Here is an 18,118-nt window from a genome sequence, read left to right as displayed (position 1 = left end):
TCCATACAACACCTATAAAGCCTTAGGTCATGAGTAATAGGTTCTGCCAAAGCAGGGTGTTGCTTATAATTCCGGGGATAGTAGGGTAGGTTTTTGAAACTTACATGTTAATGTTTGGTTTAACTCAACAAAACTATCAAAAGACAAAGTTTTGGGTTTTGAAGCTAAGAGATAGGAAAATACAAAGAGTTGTTAACCTGTCTACCAAGAGTTATAATCAGTTATAATTAGTAAAATGTTTACTTACCTCGAATACTATAAATTAAAGTAGCAGGGCCAAAGTCCGTTTGATTGTAGTGGGAGGGGATCTTGGTTAATTCTTTATTCAATGGGGACTTCTAATTTTGAATAAAGGGTAGTAGTGAATTGAATTTGTTTAATTGCTACTTTTGATAAACATTATATTGAATCTTGCTTTACTTTTTATTGTAGTTATCATGTCTGGTGCAAACAACTCTACTTTTAACTTGCGCCCTCTAATTGAAAAAGACAAACTGAATGCTACCAACTTCCTACAATGGCAAATGGCTGTGAGAATTGTTCTCAGAGCGGAAGGAAAAGAAAGTGTTCTTGACAATCCTCTCCCTGAACCCTTGCCAGAAAATGCTACTGCAGCTCAAAAGCGAGCTAGACAAACTCTAGAGGATAACTCCTTGCAAGTAACATGCTTGATGCTTGCTTGCATGGAACCAGAGTATCAAAAATGTTTTGATGGTCTGGATGCCTGCAGCATAATCCAGCAACTGAAAACTTTGTTTCAGAAAAATGCTAGATTGGAGAGATTTGAAGCAAACTGCAAACTTCTGGATTCCAAGTTGGAAGAGGGGAAGCCCGTTGGTCCGCATGTGTTCGATTTGATTGGACATTTTCAGACCATGGAGAAATTGGGTTTCCCTTATCCTAAGGACCTGGCAACTGACATAGTCATCAGATCCTTGCCTGAAGATTTTCATAACTTTAAGTTGAACTTCTACATGCAAGGAGGGGAGGCTACCCTGCAAGAGTTGCATGGTTCACTAATTCAAGCTGAGAGAAACTTACCAAGTAAATCTAAACATAAGGATGTTCTAATGGTTAGTAAAGGTAAGCAGTTCAAGAAGAAAGGGGCTCCCATGAAGAAGAACAAGGGCAAGGTAGTTGCCAATGAGAACTCTTCAACCAAGCCAAAGGCCACTCCCAAGGCTAAGGTAGCTGCTCAACATGAGTGCTACCACTGCCACAAGATTGGTCATTGGAAGAGGAACTGCCCCAAATATCTGGAGGATAAGAAGACTGGTGCTTTAACTTCAGGTATCTATGTCATAGAAGTTAATTTAGCTACAACTACTTCTTGGGTATTTGATACCGCTTGTGGATCTCACATTATTGGTAATATGCAGGGACTAAAAAGAAGTAGGAGCTTGAGCAAAGGCGAAGTGGATCTCCGAGTAGGCAATGGAGCAAGAGTTGCTGCTTTAGCTGTAGGAGATTATAGTTTACGCTTGCCTTCTGGTTTAATATTAGAACTTTATAATTGTTATTACGTTCCAGTTATTACCAAGAACATAATTTCTATTCCGATTTTGGATTCGGAAGGTTTTTCATTTCAAATTATGAATAATTGTTGTTCAGCATATTTGAATGGTATGTTCTATGTCTCTGCTAAATTATCAAATGGTTTGTATGTACTAGACTTACAAAACCATATCTATCACATAGAAAACAAGAAACACAAACCAAATGATTTGAACCCTACTTACCTATGGCATTGTCGATTAGGCCACATAAGCTCAAAGCGCATAGAGAAACTTCATAAGGATGGAATTCTCAAATCATTTGATTTTGAATCATTTGAAGTATGTGAGTTTTGCTTAATGGAGAAAATGACAAAATCTCCTTTCACAGGCTCAAGTGAAAGGGCCAATGATCTTTTAGCCCTCATACATACTGATGTGTGCGGACCTATGAGTACTTTGGCTAGGGGAGGGTACGGGTATTTCATTACTTTTACTGATGATGTGAGCAGATTTGGATATGTTTACCTCATGCGACATAAGTCGGAATCCTTTGAAAAGTTCAAGGAATTCCAAAATGAAGTACAAAACCAACTTGGAAAGAAAATTAAAGCATTGCGATCCGATCGTGGTGGTGAATATTTATCTCAAGAGTTTGGTGATCATTTGAAAGATTGTGGAATACTTTCGCAATTGACTCCACCAGGGACACCACAATTGAATGGGGTTTCCGAAAGAAGGAACCGAACTCTATTAGATATGGTTCGGTCCATGATGAGTCTTGCTAACCTTCCTGCCTCATTTTGGGGATTTGCGCTTGAAACAACGGCATTCACACTCAACAGAGCTCCGTCCAAAGCAGTAGAAAAGACGCCATATGAGATGTGGACTGGAAAAGTTCCAAAATTGTCTTTTCTAAGGACATGGGGTTGTGAAGTTTATGTAAAACGTTTACTTTCTGATAAGCTTTCACCCAAGTCCGATAAGTGTCTTTTTGTGGGTTACCCAAAACAGACTAAGGGATACTACTTCTACAACCAAAGCGAAAACAAAGTGTTTGTTGCTCGCGATGGTGTCTTTCTGGAAAAGGAGTTTATTTCCAGAAAAACAAGTGGGAGTAATGTATATCTCGAAGAAATTCGAGATGAGCAACAAATGGATGAGGTTCACACCTCGTCAGAGACGACCCAGCATGAAAATGCTCAGGAGGCGGTGCATTCCATTCATGCGCCTTCTACCGTCCCACTTGGAGATAATCCATGCGAAGTCCCTCAACCTAATGAGTTGGAAAATTCTCCTGTTGTTCCCCAACGTAGGTCTAGTAGGACCGTCATTCCGTCAAAGAGATATATTGATTTCCTTTTGACTGAAAGTTCTGAAATAGAGATTTTAGAACATGAGGAACCTACTAGCTACACAAATGCTTTGACGAGTCAAGACTCCGAGAAATGGCTTGAAGCCATGAGATCCGAAATGGATTCGATGTTTGAAAATCAAGTATGGGACTTGGTTGCTTTGCCTGATGGGGTTAAACCCATAGGTTGCAAATGGATTTTCAAACTGAAAAAGGACAAAGATGGAAACATTGATGTCTTTAAGGCAAGACTAGTGGCAAAAGGTTTTAGACAAATTCATGGTATTGACTATGATGAAACCTTCTCACCAGTAGCCATGCTGAAATCCATTAGGATAATTCTTGCGATTGCTGCCTTTCATGACTATGAGATCTGGCAGATGGACGTCAAAACCGCTTTCTTGAATGGGTTCTTGAAAGAGGATGTGTACATGACACAACCACAAGGTTTTGAAGATCCAAACAGTCCAAGAAAAGTTTGCAAACTTAAGAAGTCCATTTATGGGCTTAAGCAAGCATCCCAGAGTTGGAACCTCAGATTTGATGAGGCAGTCAAATCTTTTGGCTTCCTTAGAAATGAAGAGGAATCTTGTATATACAAGAAGTTGAGTGGGAGTAGTATTGCTTTCCTAGTCTTGTATGTGGATGACATACTTCTCATAGGAAACGACAAGACCATGCTTGATTCAGTCAAGGAATGGCTTAAAAGTTGTTTTTCCATGAAAGACCTAGGAGAAGCTGAATACATCTTGGGAATAAGGATCCATAGAGATAGATCCAAAAGGCTGATTGGACTATGCCAAGAGACTTATATTGATAAGGTTCTTGCAAGGTTCAAGCTGGAAAACTCCAAAAGAGGTTTCATTCCCATGCAACATGGCATTTCACTTGGCAAGACTCAGTGTCCTTCGACACCTGATGAGGTCAAGCGCATGAGTAATGTTCCTTATGCCTCTGCAGTAGGGTCCATTATGTATGCCATGGTATGCACTCGACCGGATGTTGCATATGCTTTGAGTATGTGCAGCAGATACCAGTCAAACCCAGGAGAGGCGCACTGGATGGCAGCAAAGAATATCCTTAAGTACTTAAGAAGGACTAAGGATGATTTCTTGGTCTATGGTGGAGATAATGAGTTGGTTGCCACTGGATACACCGATGCAAGCTTCCAAAGTGACAAAGATGATTTCCGATCACAATCTGGTTTCATATTTTGTCTCAATGGAGGGGCTGTGAGCTGGAAGAGTTCTAAGCAGAGTACCATCGCAGATTCTACAACAGAGGCTGAGTATATTGCAGCAAGTGATGCAGCAAAAGAAGCTGTTTGGATCAAAAAGTTCATTAGTGAACTTGGTGTAGTTCCTAGCATTGAAAATGGCATTGAGTTGTATTGTGACAACAATGGTGCCATTTCCCAGTCCAAGGAACCCAGATCGCACCAAAAATCCAAACATGTGCTCAGGAGATTCCATCTTATTCGAGAGATCGTTGAAAGAGGGGATGTGAAAGTAAGCAAGGTTCATACTGAGGATAACGTGGCTGATCCTCTAACTAAACCGCTTGCTCAACCTAAGCATGAGAGTCATACTAGGTCTATGGGGCTTAGGCATATGGGAGAATGGCTTTAGTTTGTTTACTTTATGTTTACAATTGTAAAGACATTTATTATGCTTTGAATGTTTATCAATAAAAGTTCATTCTTATTTAATTGTTTGGTTTAGTATTAAATAAAATGTCCAAATAACTTGTGTTTTCAAATAGGATTATCGAAAACGTTTTGATAATGGAACCCTATAAAGTGAACTGAAATCACAACTTATTAAGTCCCTAGTCTGAATCACTAAATTGGACATAAGTGATTTATGAGAAGACTAGCATGTAATTAATTGATAGTGCAGTTCCATGGGCTATGGAGACATAGGGATGTCTAATTGATTATATGGATGTATACTTGATGCATTGAGACTTGACCTAACTAGATTCTAAAAGTAGAATCAAAATTCTATATTTAGTGGATTCCTTAGACATGAGTATGTCTTAATAACCATGAGACAATTAGTTTAACCTTGACTCTGTTAAACGCCGCGCCGTAAAAGGAGGTTATAAAAGCAGTGATCAGGTGGGCTAAGAATTGAGTGGGAGTTATGGTCATACAAGAGTGAATAAGTCCTCCTATTTGATAGGAATGGTGTCTGGGCCTCTTGATGAGCGAGAACTGAAAAATTGCATGGCCATGCGGAATGGGATTAAAATGTTAATCTTTATTTGAACAGTTCGAACTCGGCGATCAAGAAACTAGACTTTGAGAATAACAGTGTGTTATCAAATTTTGGCATTAAGAGACTTAAGGAATTTAGCATTGCTTTCTTGTCTTCGGACAAGTGGGAGATTGAAGGAATTATGTCCTTAGACATTTCCGGCAATTACTAAATACAAATAGGAATTAATTATGAAGATAATAAGTTAATTATTTTAGTAATCATATTTGCTTGCTAGAGAATAAATGTGATTAGTAGGACAATATTGATTGGACCTACAACTAAAATAATTTAATCCTATAAGGTCACACATATAAGCACTAATTGGAATGGGCCCAAAAGGCCCGATGGCAACCGGTCTATTAAGGGAAAGAATGTTGGGCTTTGGTTTTGTGTTAACCTAAAACTCTCACATTATAATAGTTATAATGTCAGGGATTTAGAAATTACGTTCATTCAATATCTGACAAAAAGGAAAACACAAAAACCCTAATTCTATTTCTCTGAAACGCCGTTCTTCCCAAACAAAGCAAGAGATTGATCGTGATCGTTCTCTTCCGTACTAGCATACGTGGGATTCAATTGGTGCTTGTGGACTAAGTAGAGGAGCAACAAGTGGGGCTCTAAGATCTTTGAAGCTTGCATACGAACGGGAGAACACGCTACAAAGGTGATTATTCTTTCGACTTAATCTGATCTATATTATTGTTATGCATGTGATCCTGTGATAGATGTTAGGAAATTGTTTCCTGAAATTCCGCTTTATGCATCTATATGTTCCTACAGGTAACGCAATGATGTTTTTTCCTCTTTTGATAAGTTTTGCTCATTTAATCAGTTTGTTCAATTGGATGATTAGAAATAAGCATAATCACTATCGGAGGTGTATAACTAGTTTAGGGTTTGTCTTGAAACAAAGTAGATACTAATTAAAGAACAAGTTTCCGTTTCATTTAAAAGTGTCAAGAACTTAAACCAATTAGGTCATACAAAGTTCGATTCAAGCTATTACAAAGGCCATGTGAAGTAATTAAACAGAAGTTACGGTGACCATTTCAATTTTAAACTGAAAAGTAAACAGGACAATGTTTTAAGAACTTCAAAAGATAAAATAAGACAGTCTTTAACTCGGATGTTGGTAGCCAATGCTTGTACATTGTATTAATAACAATTGTCAAATGGCTAGTACTACGTAGATATTAAGGTCAATGCATAATCAAATTGAACACTAACATAACATTTCCAGTGAGTTATCACTAATTCACTACAACCAAATTAAAGGTTTGTTATGTTGGACCAATTTGGAACATTGTGGCAATTATCAACTGCACATGCAGCACATGCTTAGCTTAAGAGTTGGACTACCAAATTGTGCCTACATTTGGGTTTGCGGTAGAAAGAAATTTAAACTCTTTTTTATTTATTTTATACTTCGTATAATTTTTGACAACGTTTTTTGTTTTATTAAATAAAAAACAAAGTTGGCTACCCACCATATAAAGATTTAATCAATATAAAGATTTTCTCTTTAAATTTAAAATGAACAATTAATCATAACTTTAGAAGCCATACAATGATACAACACGAGATTAGTCGGTGGAAAAACTATTCAAATCATCCCCAAATTAAATTAGGTGGTTAGCAAATTTAAGTTTTATATTTTTGGTAATATATCCAAAATTTAAGTTTGATTACAATCATATTTGGTGGGTTGCATACTTGTTGACTCATTAGTCAATAAGGGTCCTGAGTCCTGACCTCTGCTATTTGATATTTCTTTCGTTTCTCGATACATGCACAATTTTAACTTCACACTATTTATATACGGAATACTAATGTAACCACGTTTATTTACTAATTGTAAAGATAAATATCATTATTTTAAGTGTTGTGGACTTGTGGGTCAAAAATATGTATTGGCAAGTGTTGTGGGTTAAATTAAGTGAAATTCGGTTAAGCACGAAGGGAAAACCTGACCCGATACGAGAGCATGTGGGCTTGGCAGTACTTGGGCTGCATTTCTAAAATTTTTGGGCCGGGCTGACATGTAACGAGTGAGTTTGATACAGGCCGGACCTAACTTCGTGTTGAGCCTACGTGTCTTGGGAGCAGTCACCCTGAAATATAAAGTTGCAGCCTTGCATGAATTCAATGAGGTGCGTCGGAGAAAGGGGTGTCCTTGAAACTTCTTGGCACGACCCAACTCTTACTATTGAGGCCTGATGGGTATCCTGGCCCATATAGGCAGTCACATCCTTTTGCAAATGATAAAAATGTTGCTTGCATTGGTGTTTGCCAGGGTCAATCGCATCTTCGGAAGGAAACGTTGGGCCTTGGGCTAGGATCGGTGTAAACCCATAGGCAAAAACTTTTTTATGCGGAGTTCTTCAATTTTGATTCACTTATGTTGTAAAAATTGGATATTTTAATATTTAACACATTTTCAGATTTTTAATTTCATATTTACCATCTAAATTTTGTAAAACGTTTTATATTCACCACCTCTTAACGAATTTCATCCAAGTTTCTATCCATATTGACATACTTGACTACCTTTTTAAATTGGGAACCTAAAGAAAGATGGAAATAATCAAAGAAGTTCGTTAAGTGAGGCTAGAGATGGCCAACGTGGCGGGTTGGGTGGGTCATGAGTGGGTTTGGTGGGTCGTGGGTCGGGGATAATTGACACACGACCCGCCTCAGTTAAACTAGGGTGGGTTGAGTCGTGGGCTGTGTCGAAAAAATGGACACTAGTATATGATGGGTCGTTGGTTACGTGGGTCGTGGTCGAGTAGGTTTGATGGCTTTGATGGGTTACGATAGATGTGATTCTGGTGGGTCAGGTGGCTTTGGTGGGTTTACATGAGTTTTAGCAATAAAAAATTATGAACTTGTATGAACTTAAATTAATTAATTTTTATCTTATTCACTTACTCACATAAATGTGGTTAATGTAAATTTATACAATAAAATTAGAATTTATTAGCATTTTAAACATACATTTTTTTAAAATTAGGATGAGTTTCGCGGGCTGGGTTCGTGTGTTGGGTGGGTTGGGTTCGTGTGTTGTGTTGGGTGGGTCGGGTGTGCCGTGGCGGGTTGAGCCGGGTCCGGTAGGGTGGGTCGAAATGGGTTGTGTTGAAAAATCTGACCCACAACACATCAAAAAAATATTCGGGTTGGGTTGGGTTGTGTCATGGGTCATAAGTGTGTCCGTCCCATGTGATCCACCATGTGCTGTGTCAGGGTGGGTTGGATCAAACCCGACCCACTGGCCATCTCTAAGTGAGGCCCATATGGATGAAAAAATTGGATGGAATTCGTTGAAAAGTAGTAAATACAAAACGCTTTAAATAAAGTGATAAATGTGAATTTAAATTTTATAAGGTGGTAAATACAAAAATGTAAAACTTAAAAGGTGGTAAATATGAAAAAATCCTTTAAAAAAAAAATGTTACTAAGAATTTATAGGCTTATAGTTCGCATTAACTAAGAAAAAGTTGTGTACGACCTGATCCACAATAGTGTATAAATGGTCGTCATACACATGCTACACGTACGTTATTTTCCAAGATTTAGTTTGTTTGACTTTCCACTAATACGTAGTACTCCGTATATATCTTCATTGTTTATTTTCAATTACGACGTACTCCGTAGTAGTTCAATGGGAGAATGACATACAAACATATATTCATAAATGAGCTCAAAAGAAAGGCCCATGGTGCCATATTACCATCAATAAGAAACAGAAATACATGATACGAGTACGTTATTAACGAATGACAATAAATCAATAATACAGGAAAATATAAGAAAAACAAGAAATCAATACAAAAATACAACACCTTCATTCATCCATCCATCCATCCGTTTGTTGATATATCAATAATCCCGACAATTGGAAACGCTCGTGACTTAATTCATTGACTAGCGACCGCATAGCGGCCACCCAAGAAAACCACTACTACAACAAGTACCAACAATTACCGCGCTACACCATAGTCCGTCACAACATGGATCAAAATCCTTACCACATTGATAACCTTGTAAGGTGCACCACTGTTGCTGCCCTGATGCGAAATCTGCAAATTTGAAACCACTTAATATTAATAATACTACTAACAAATATCATTGATTAGCTAAATATAAATCTTCCAATTAAATTAATTAAGGAAGGGATTAGGGATAGATAAGGTATGATAATTACTAGATGCCATGATAACGAGTAGTAGCACAAAAATTAGTTGTTTCACATTCTTTGGGAAAGCCATCTTGATCGATAATCAAACAACAACTTAATCTCTTATAATTAGCGAGCTTAATTTTACTTGGAGAAGTAGTTAAACAATTTTTGTTTGATTGCTTTTCATTCACAACGTAACTCCTCTATTTATAATGTCTTACAGTATGTAAAGTCAACTTACTATTATCCTAATTAACCAATTACAAGAGTTAGAAATTGATGTCCAACTTTTTCTAAAATAAAAATTTAATAAACTTGATAATAGGAGAAGGAAGTTGCTAATGAATTTCGTTGGTGTAATGAAATAGTAAGCCTATCTCTATTATATAAAAAAAAACATTTAACGACCGAGGTATTTGACTTTTCGGTATCTCTTGGTAGGAGGTGAGAAAATAATTAGGGTACCCTAAATTGGAATTGGAACTTGTAAAAAATCTACGATTCCAGGTAACAAAATTGAGAACATGTTGCAACATGTTTCAGTTCCATTTCTCAATTTTTTTTTTGGAATGGGGTACCCTTTAAATACCGATTCTAATATTGAGTACCCTAAATCTTGAATCGGAACCAAATAAAAATGGTGGATTAGCCCAAAACATAAAACAATTAAAACTCGTGTTTGGAAAATATAGGTAACAGAACAAACTACAAAACTATCAAAACTCATATTAGAAGTTACGTAGTAGTTTTTTTTTTAATGACAACAATTTATTTAAATATACTCCGTATAACGTAACATGATACTCTGAACCGGAACCTATTGCAAGTATTGCAATCTTTTCCGCTTTCTATTTTCATAAATTTATTGAAAATTTGATAGGGTACGTACTTGTTGTGCTCACCCTTACCCTTTAATACCCTTGATAAAGAAATTCATTGAAATTAAAAAATAGTGAATGTATATTGTGTATATGCAAGCTAGATGTGCTAATAAATCCTCATCTAAATCTTGGTTAATTTTTTAATTTGATTGTCAATGCCATATTTATTACATTTCTTTTTTTTACCGGATTTGCTAGATGGGAGCATGGGATTATGGGATCACCTATTGAGATGGAATATAACTAATGAAAATACTTATATTGAACTGTTTTTTAAGACAAAGCCTAGCTATAATCTATTACTATATATTAAAAGAGACACCAGGAATGACACGTGTCACTTCCTGGTAAAAAGAAATCCCGCAAAAAACTCTTTCCTAAAAAGACATATTTATTTTATTCTTTTTTTATTTTCTCTCCTTTTGTATAAATGTTTGAATGGAAAAAAGATAGGATTATGGAATATGACATTATTAAAATTTTAGTCAAACTTTCATATCAATAATAGAAAATATTCTTACTCGATATTTTGTTCAAATTAGCATATTAAATACATCAAATATTTTAGTCAGATCATCATATTAAACATATAAAATATATAATGCGTAGTAAGTTAAAATATGATAAAATGAGTACATTCGAGATTATTAATTACGCAATAGATTTAAGGGATAAATAATTCAATTAAAAAATTTATAAAAAAGATGGTCAAATAATAATTTTTAAATATCCGTGCGTGCACGACACCTAATCTAGTTTTTTATATTAATCTCCCGTCTCCATTTGTTCATGTATTTTGACATTTTTTGATGGACAAAAAAAATTAAAAGTACGTAGGAAGAACAAATAGAGACGAAGGAATTAATAGTTAAAGTTTGATCAATTAATAATTCATGGATTTAATAGTTAAAGTTTGATCAATTGATAATTGTCGAATGAATTGATAAAAAATCAACATACGGAGTTAAATCATGCAGATGTCAATTCTAATTGCTGGATGCGGGTTTTTTTTTTGGACAGAATGGATCAATTGGTAGTAATACCGGCCAATAACTTAACTTAAAAGGTAATTAATTATTAATATGTGTTAAGATATGTTAAGATATTAGATATTATTCTGTGAATATTCTGTAGAGTCCTAACTATGGTGAGTTACCTAATGTGTACCTAGGGTTTAGGTAACTGAGTTGTACTATATATACGTGTGTTATTAATGAGAATATACGAGATTGCACAATATTTGACATGGTATCAGAGCCAACGTGACGCAAAAGTCACGGGTTCGATTCTCATCCACCCCTCATTTCAAAGTGGAATATTTCGCGCTGGGTATGAGGAGGATTATGCTGCATCCACACTTCAAGCCCAAAGGGCTTTAATGTGAGGGGGCGTGATAGAGTATAAAACTAATCTTGGGGCTTCAACCATCAGCTTAAGCTTTTGGTTGAATTGGTCCTTTGACATGGTATCATGAGCCTAGGTTAAAAACCCTAGATTTTTTTTTCCGCAAGAAATTTGAGAGAGTGTGGCCGAGTATTGAGAACAGCGACTTTCTTCGCTTGTTGAGTATTGAGATTAGGAGCTAACAATTCCTTAAGTGTCACCATGAGTTCCGATGAGGAGGCACCACCAAAGGTCATCGCCGCCGCCGTCGACCTAGACTACTATCTCGGGTCAGGCGACGGCCCCGGTATTGTTATCACCCCTGTGAAACTGAGAGGAGCATCGAACTACGATGAATGGGCCAAAGCCGTTCGTCGCTCGATGATTTCAAAATTCAAATTTGGTTTTCTTGATGGGTCTGTGAAGGAGCCCATTACGGACGAGACGAAGATGAAACATTGGGTTGCGGTCAATTCGATGGTGGTGTCTTGGATCACAAACACCATTGACGAGAGATTGCGTTCGAATCTGGAGGACTTTGATATTGCTCACGAGTTATGGAGTCATTTGAGGACGCGGTACTGCGTCGTGTCGGGCACCAGGGTCTGCCATATTAAAATGGCTCTGAGTGGTTGCAAGCAGGGCACGTCTGAGGGCGTCATGGAGTACTATGGCCGCTTGTCGAAGGTATGGAAGGAGTACGTACAGTATGCACGAGTTCCCAGGTGTGTATGTGCGGGTTGTACGTGTAATATAGCGAAGCAGGTGGGGGACATTCATGATGAAGATCGTCTACACTATTTCCTAATTGGCCTGGATGATCACTATGAAGCCATTCGTGCACAACTGTTAGCACGATCGCCGTTGCCAGGACTCGACGAGGCGTACCAGACGGTTATGAATACCGAGACCATGCGCGCCAAGGCTGCGAGAGGTCCGGAGAGTGTCATGGCGTTCAAGGTCGATACTAAGGCTCGGTCGAGGTCGGGAGATGTCAGTGGCAGATTTTGTGGTCATTGCAATCGTGAGGGTCATGAGGAAGAAACTTGTTATCAGCTGATTGGATTTCCTGAATGGTGGGATGAGAAGAAACGAGGTGGACGAGGGCCTGGTCGAGGAGGCAGGACGTCGATTAGAGGAGGCAGAGTAGCTCGCGGGGCAGCGTCGTCGACCAGTGGTGACGACAGGGGAGTGTCGTCGCCTGTGAGGGAGGAACAACAACATGAAACACCTAGTCGAGTGGATTCAGACGTCGTCTCCTCACAGACAGGTGTAGAGGAGACGACGGGTAGTGACGAGAGTGAGACAAGGCAGTGTGTGGAGGATACGGAGTTAGGAAGGGGGAAGCGTGCGAAGTTTCCGTCGACAAAGCTGAAAGACTGTGTGATACATACAATACGGGAAAAATATAGTACTTCCGACAAAACACCTACGGCGTCATCACTCTCAGGTACTCCTTATCCTATCACATATTTTGTTAATTATGAGCGTTTTTCGTCAAAGCACAGGCATTATATAGCAGCATTGCAAGAAGGGCAAGTTCCTAAGAGTTTTAAACAAGCGATGCAGCATGAGGGGTGGCGTAAGGCAATGGCTACTGAAATCGACGCGTTGGAGGAACAGGGGACATGGACGTTGGAAAATTTACCGGAAGGGAAGAAAGCACTGGGGAGTAAATGGGTGTATACTGAGAAGCGTGATGAGGATGGGAATTTGTTGAGACTGAAGGCTCGATTGGTATGTTTAGGGAATCATCAGGAGGAAGGGTTGGATTATAATGAGACATTTGCTCCCGTCGCGAAGATGGCGACAGTTCGAACTTTCCTAGCTGTCGCAGCTGTCAAACAGTGGGACGTGCATCAGATGGACGTCCACAATGCGTTCTTGCACGGTGACTTGGAGGAGGAGATCTATATGAAGATTCCTCCTGGATTCCAGAAGAATCACTCTGACAAAGTGTGTCGAATGAGAAAGTCGTTGTATGGGTTGAAACAAGCACCTAGATGTTGGTTCCAGAAGTTGTCGACGGCATTGACGCACTATGGATTTCGACAGTCGCTGTCCGATTATTCGCTCTTTACTCTGTCTAAAGGTACGTTGCAGCTGAGTGTGCTCATTTATGTGGACGACATGATTATCGCGGGCAATAACAAGTTTGCGCTTGAGAGTTTTAAGGCATACTTGAAGGAGTGTTTTAAAATGAAAGACCTCGGGGCTCTGAAGTACTTCCTTGGGTTAGAGGTGGCACGAAGTAGTCAAGGGTTCTATGTATGTCAGAGAAAATATGCCATCGACATCATCTCAGAGGCCGGATTGTTGGGAGCAAAGCCTGTGGACTTTCCCATGGAACAGAATCATAGGTTGGCATTGGCAGACGGGCCAAACCTGTCGGACGGTGAGCAGTATAGGCGTCTGATCGGACGTCTGGTTTATTTGGCTGTCACGCGACCAGACGTTGCCTACTCTGTACATGTCCTATCTCAATTTATGCAAGCACCAAAGGAGGCACATTGGGAAGCAGCTTTGCGAGTAGTGAGATATTTGAAGAAGTGTCCGGGTCAAGGTATACTACTTCGGTCGGACAGTGCGTTGCAGTTGGAGGGGTGGTGCGACTCGGATTGGGCAGGGTGTCCAATGACGCGTCGGTCGGTGACTGGATGGTTTGTGTCACTTGGTATGTCGCCAGTTTCTTGGAAGACCAAGAAACAGCATACTGTTTCTCGGTCGTCTGCTGAGGCAGAATATCGGTCGATGGCAGCTCTGACGTGTGAGTTGAAGTGGTTGAAACAACTACTACGCGACTTGGGGGTGACACACGACCAAGGCATGAGGATGTATTGCGATAGTCAGTCTGCGTTGCATATTGCACAGAATCCGGTGTTCCATGAAAGGACAAAACACATCGAGTCAGATTGTCATTTCATTCGAGATGCAATCAAGGAAGGGATCATCAGTCCGTCGTACGTGTCGACGAAGGTTCAGTTAGCAGATATCTTCACCAAAGCGTTGGGGAAGGCGCAATTTGAGTTTTTTTTGAACAAGATGGGCATTCGAGATCTACATGCTCCACCTTGAGGGGGGATGTTAAGATATGTTAAGATATTAGATATTATTCTGTGAATATTCTGTAGAGTCCTAACTATGGTGAGTTACCTAATGTGTACCTAGGGTTTAGGTAACTGAGTTGTACTATATATACGTGTGTTATTAATGAGAATATACGAGATTGCACAATATTTGACAATATGCTTTTTCCTTTATCCTTTTTCCTTAAAGCATATAGAAAGACTTTGCTCCAAATGTCTTTAAAAATTTATCGACCGACTTCATATGATTTGAAGTAAATTAAACATGGAGTACTTGTCTAGCTGGCGTATATACCGATAATTCATATAGCATCTTTCTTCTCTTGTTTTTCTTCATAATTTTGTACTTTTTTTTAGTACTTTTGTTTAAAGTACGACACGACCAATAACAATAAAACACGTTAAATTAAGTGAAATTAGGTGTAGGCACGAAGAAGTAGTCCGACCTAGCATGGGGCACGTGGGTTTGGGTCGTGACTCGTGAGTGCTGCATTTTTGAAATTTTCAGCTTGGCCCGGGCATAAAATAAGTGGGATTGGCATGGGGTCAAACCCGTATAGGGCCAAGACACATCGGCTCAACATAAAGCTCGTCCCGACCTATATCCATCTTTATCAACACCGTCAATTTTGACAAAATATAACACACCAATAAAATGACCATTGTTGAAGCAATTTTTGTTATAAGAATATAGTGATAGATAGTTAGATACGTAGTATATTGCATTGAAAATTAATTAACAAGCATGTGCGATGCCGCACAAGAATCGCGGCTAGAAGCCTAGAACCATGGCCAGCTGCACGAAAATTGTTGTGGCGACCATGGTTCAGCGGCTCATGATCTGCGGCTAAGCCATATTAAAAACCCTCAATTTATATTGCCTTATTCGCTGGAAAAAAAAAAAGTAATTAAACTCGACTTTGTGTTATTTTAATTAAAATTTAAAAAATAAATAAATAAATTACGAGAAAAGGAGAAGGAAGGTGCTAATGAATTTCGTTGACATTATATTACTCCGTAGTGATTAAATCTGAGTTAATATTTTAACTTGATTGTCAATGTCAATAACTCATACGGAGTAATTAGTACGGAGATCATGTGATGGAATCATGGGATAATTAAAAATTTCAACTCTCTTTTTTCTATACTTAAAATTCACTTTGAATAATTATGGTATCTGTAATTGGTGAGAAAGTAAGCACAAAACTCCAGCTAGAAATTAAAGAACCAGAAACCGAAACTGAACTAAAACAGAAACAAAAGAACACAAAAGGAATAGTGAACTTCTTATACTACGTATAACTTATCAACTAATTAATTTCTTATAATTAGCTTAATTTTTCTTGGAGAGTTACTTAAGAAATTCGTTTGATGGGATTATCATTCACAATTTCTCTACTTATAACGTGTAATAATTTGGTAATTTACAAACTCTTAATTACATTTGGCGTAAAATAAATATGATAAGGCGGATATGAAGTTAAAATTTGTCTTTTGAACAAAAATTATCTCTTCATAATGTTTAAAGATAATCATGTAATCCTTTAATTAAAAAGTTTATCCATACAAAAACACTTCATAGTATAAAAGTTAACGAAACAAAAACTTGGTAAAAGTTACCCCAAATTATGATACACCATTTGCGTGTAAGACATTTGTTTGTAATTTCCACACAAAAAAAGTGTAATTTTATTAACCTCGTTTAGACAATTATTCTAACCAATTGCAAAGCTATGAAATTAATGTTCAATATCAAAAACACAAATTCTTATTTACATGTGGTGTACGATAAATATTGTACACCGGATATTACCCTTATATATGTTAAAGTTATCTATTTTTTAGTGATAATTTTTTTTATTTTAATAAATTTTTTTTTCCAAAATTACTAATAATATATAAAATTTAATCATTTAACCTTTTAAAATGTATACCTATCCATTTTTTTCTTAATATAAAAATTAATTAAAATATTATTAAAAGTTACAAAAATGGGTAAAAGTTATTTTGGTGTACATTAAATTTATTGTACACCTTGGGCGTACAATATCTTGTGAATTTAAAAATCATTAATAGATACTCCGTATGAGTATAGGAGAAGGAATTAAGTTGCTTACGATCTTTAACGAATGGATTGATATATGGATCAGGTGATGGAGTGATGATGGGTTGGATGAATCTCCACCTGAATCCGACTGGATGAATCTCCACCCGAATCATCCGTTTACCATCCGCTTTTACTCGGATTTTTATCGATTTAGCTGGATCTAGTGGATGGTTATCCAGCGGGTTCAGATGAAATTGTCAACCTTAATTAATCGCTAATGAAAGCTAGCTGTGCTATAATCCTTATAATGCAGATCGAGTTCTTTGATTTTGATTCACTTAGTTGTGTTGTACCTAGTAAAAAAAATTGTTCCACATAATTCTTAGAGTGAAGACGCTCCAAAGTGATCCGGAATTCTGGATAGTAATTACGAATTACTACTACTTTCTCCGTCCCTTTTTATTCTTTACAAAATTACAACAAAAATATAATTTCAAATTCAGAAAAAAGTTTTTAGGAGAAGGACCGTGTTACTTTCTACAATTCAATCCCTTCACTCTCACGGAGGAACATCCATGGACCATGGCAAACTAGTTTTTCTTTGTTTGGTAACTTAAAGGGAAATGGGAGAAGATGGTGAAGATTGAGGGGAAGAAAGATGAAGAAACTGGAAGAATTTAGGGAAGCAAAGCAGAGAGAATTTCACATTAAGATTGAACCGAAAGAATTGCTTAAGTTTCAAGCAATACAAGAGGGTATAAATACTAGTCAGTAGAGGACTTCTAACTAACTGATAACAGAATTCAGTTAGAGTAAATATTGAAATAATAATATAAAAGCTATTTCCTATACTCCCCCTTCAAGCTGGACCTTGGATAAAAGTCCAAGCTTGGCAGATAGCATATGATGAAGTGAGGAAGCAAGAGGTTTAGTGAGTAAATCTGCCAGTTGCTGAGAGCTAGGAACATGAGATGTTTTGATAAAACCAGCTTCAACTTGCTCCCTTATGTAATGCATTTCTCTTTTGAGATGTTTGGTCTTGTCATGATAAACTGGGTTGTGTGCAAGATGCTCAGCTGAAGTGTTATCACAGTGAAGAGTGATAGGTAGCTGAATATTAACTTGAAGATCCTCTAGAAGACCTTGTATCCAAACTAATTCACTAGCAGTTGCAGACATACTTCTGTATTCTGCTTCAGCAGAGGATTTGCTGACACTCTTTTGCTTTTTGGTTTTCCAAGAAACCAAATTAGAACCAAGGAAAACAGCATAAGCAGTAAGAGATCTACTGCTGTACTGACAAGAACTCCAGTCAGCATCACTATAAGCAGATAGCTGCAAATCAGTGTTAGAAGAATACCATAATCCATGTTCCAAAGTGCCTTTAAGATATTTGAGAACATGAAGTGCAGCACGCAAATGTGGCACCCTTG

The 18,118-nt window shown here is 37.7% G+C and overlaps 1 long non-coding RNA gene across 1 annotated transcript; it reads right to left on the bottom strand.

Moving 5' to 3' along the window:
• Nucleotides 1–8,765: 8,765 nt before the first annotated feature.
• LOC110794741 (uncharacterized) lies at nucleotides 8,766–9,630 on the bottom strand. Its single transcript, XR_002535112.2, has 2 exons — nucleotides 9,313–9,630; nucleotides 8,766–9,187 (listed from the first exon to the last, which is right to left on the bottom strand). It is a non-coding gene; the product is annotated as an uncharacterized lncRNA (long non-coding RNA).
• Nucleotides 9,631–18,118: the final 8,488 nt, after the last annotated feature.

This window comes from Spinacia oleracea, chromosome 6 (assembly GCF_020520425.1).
Source record: "Spinacia oleracea cultivar Varoflay chromosome 6, BTI_SOV_V1, whole genome shotgun sequence".
Classification (NCBI taxonomy): Eukaryota; Viridiplantae; Streptophyta; class Magnoliopsida; order Caryophyllales; family Amaranthaceae; genus Spinacia; species Spinacia oleracea.
This window is presented reverse-complemented; position numbering and strand designations above follow the sequence as displayed.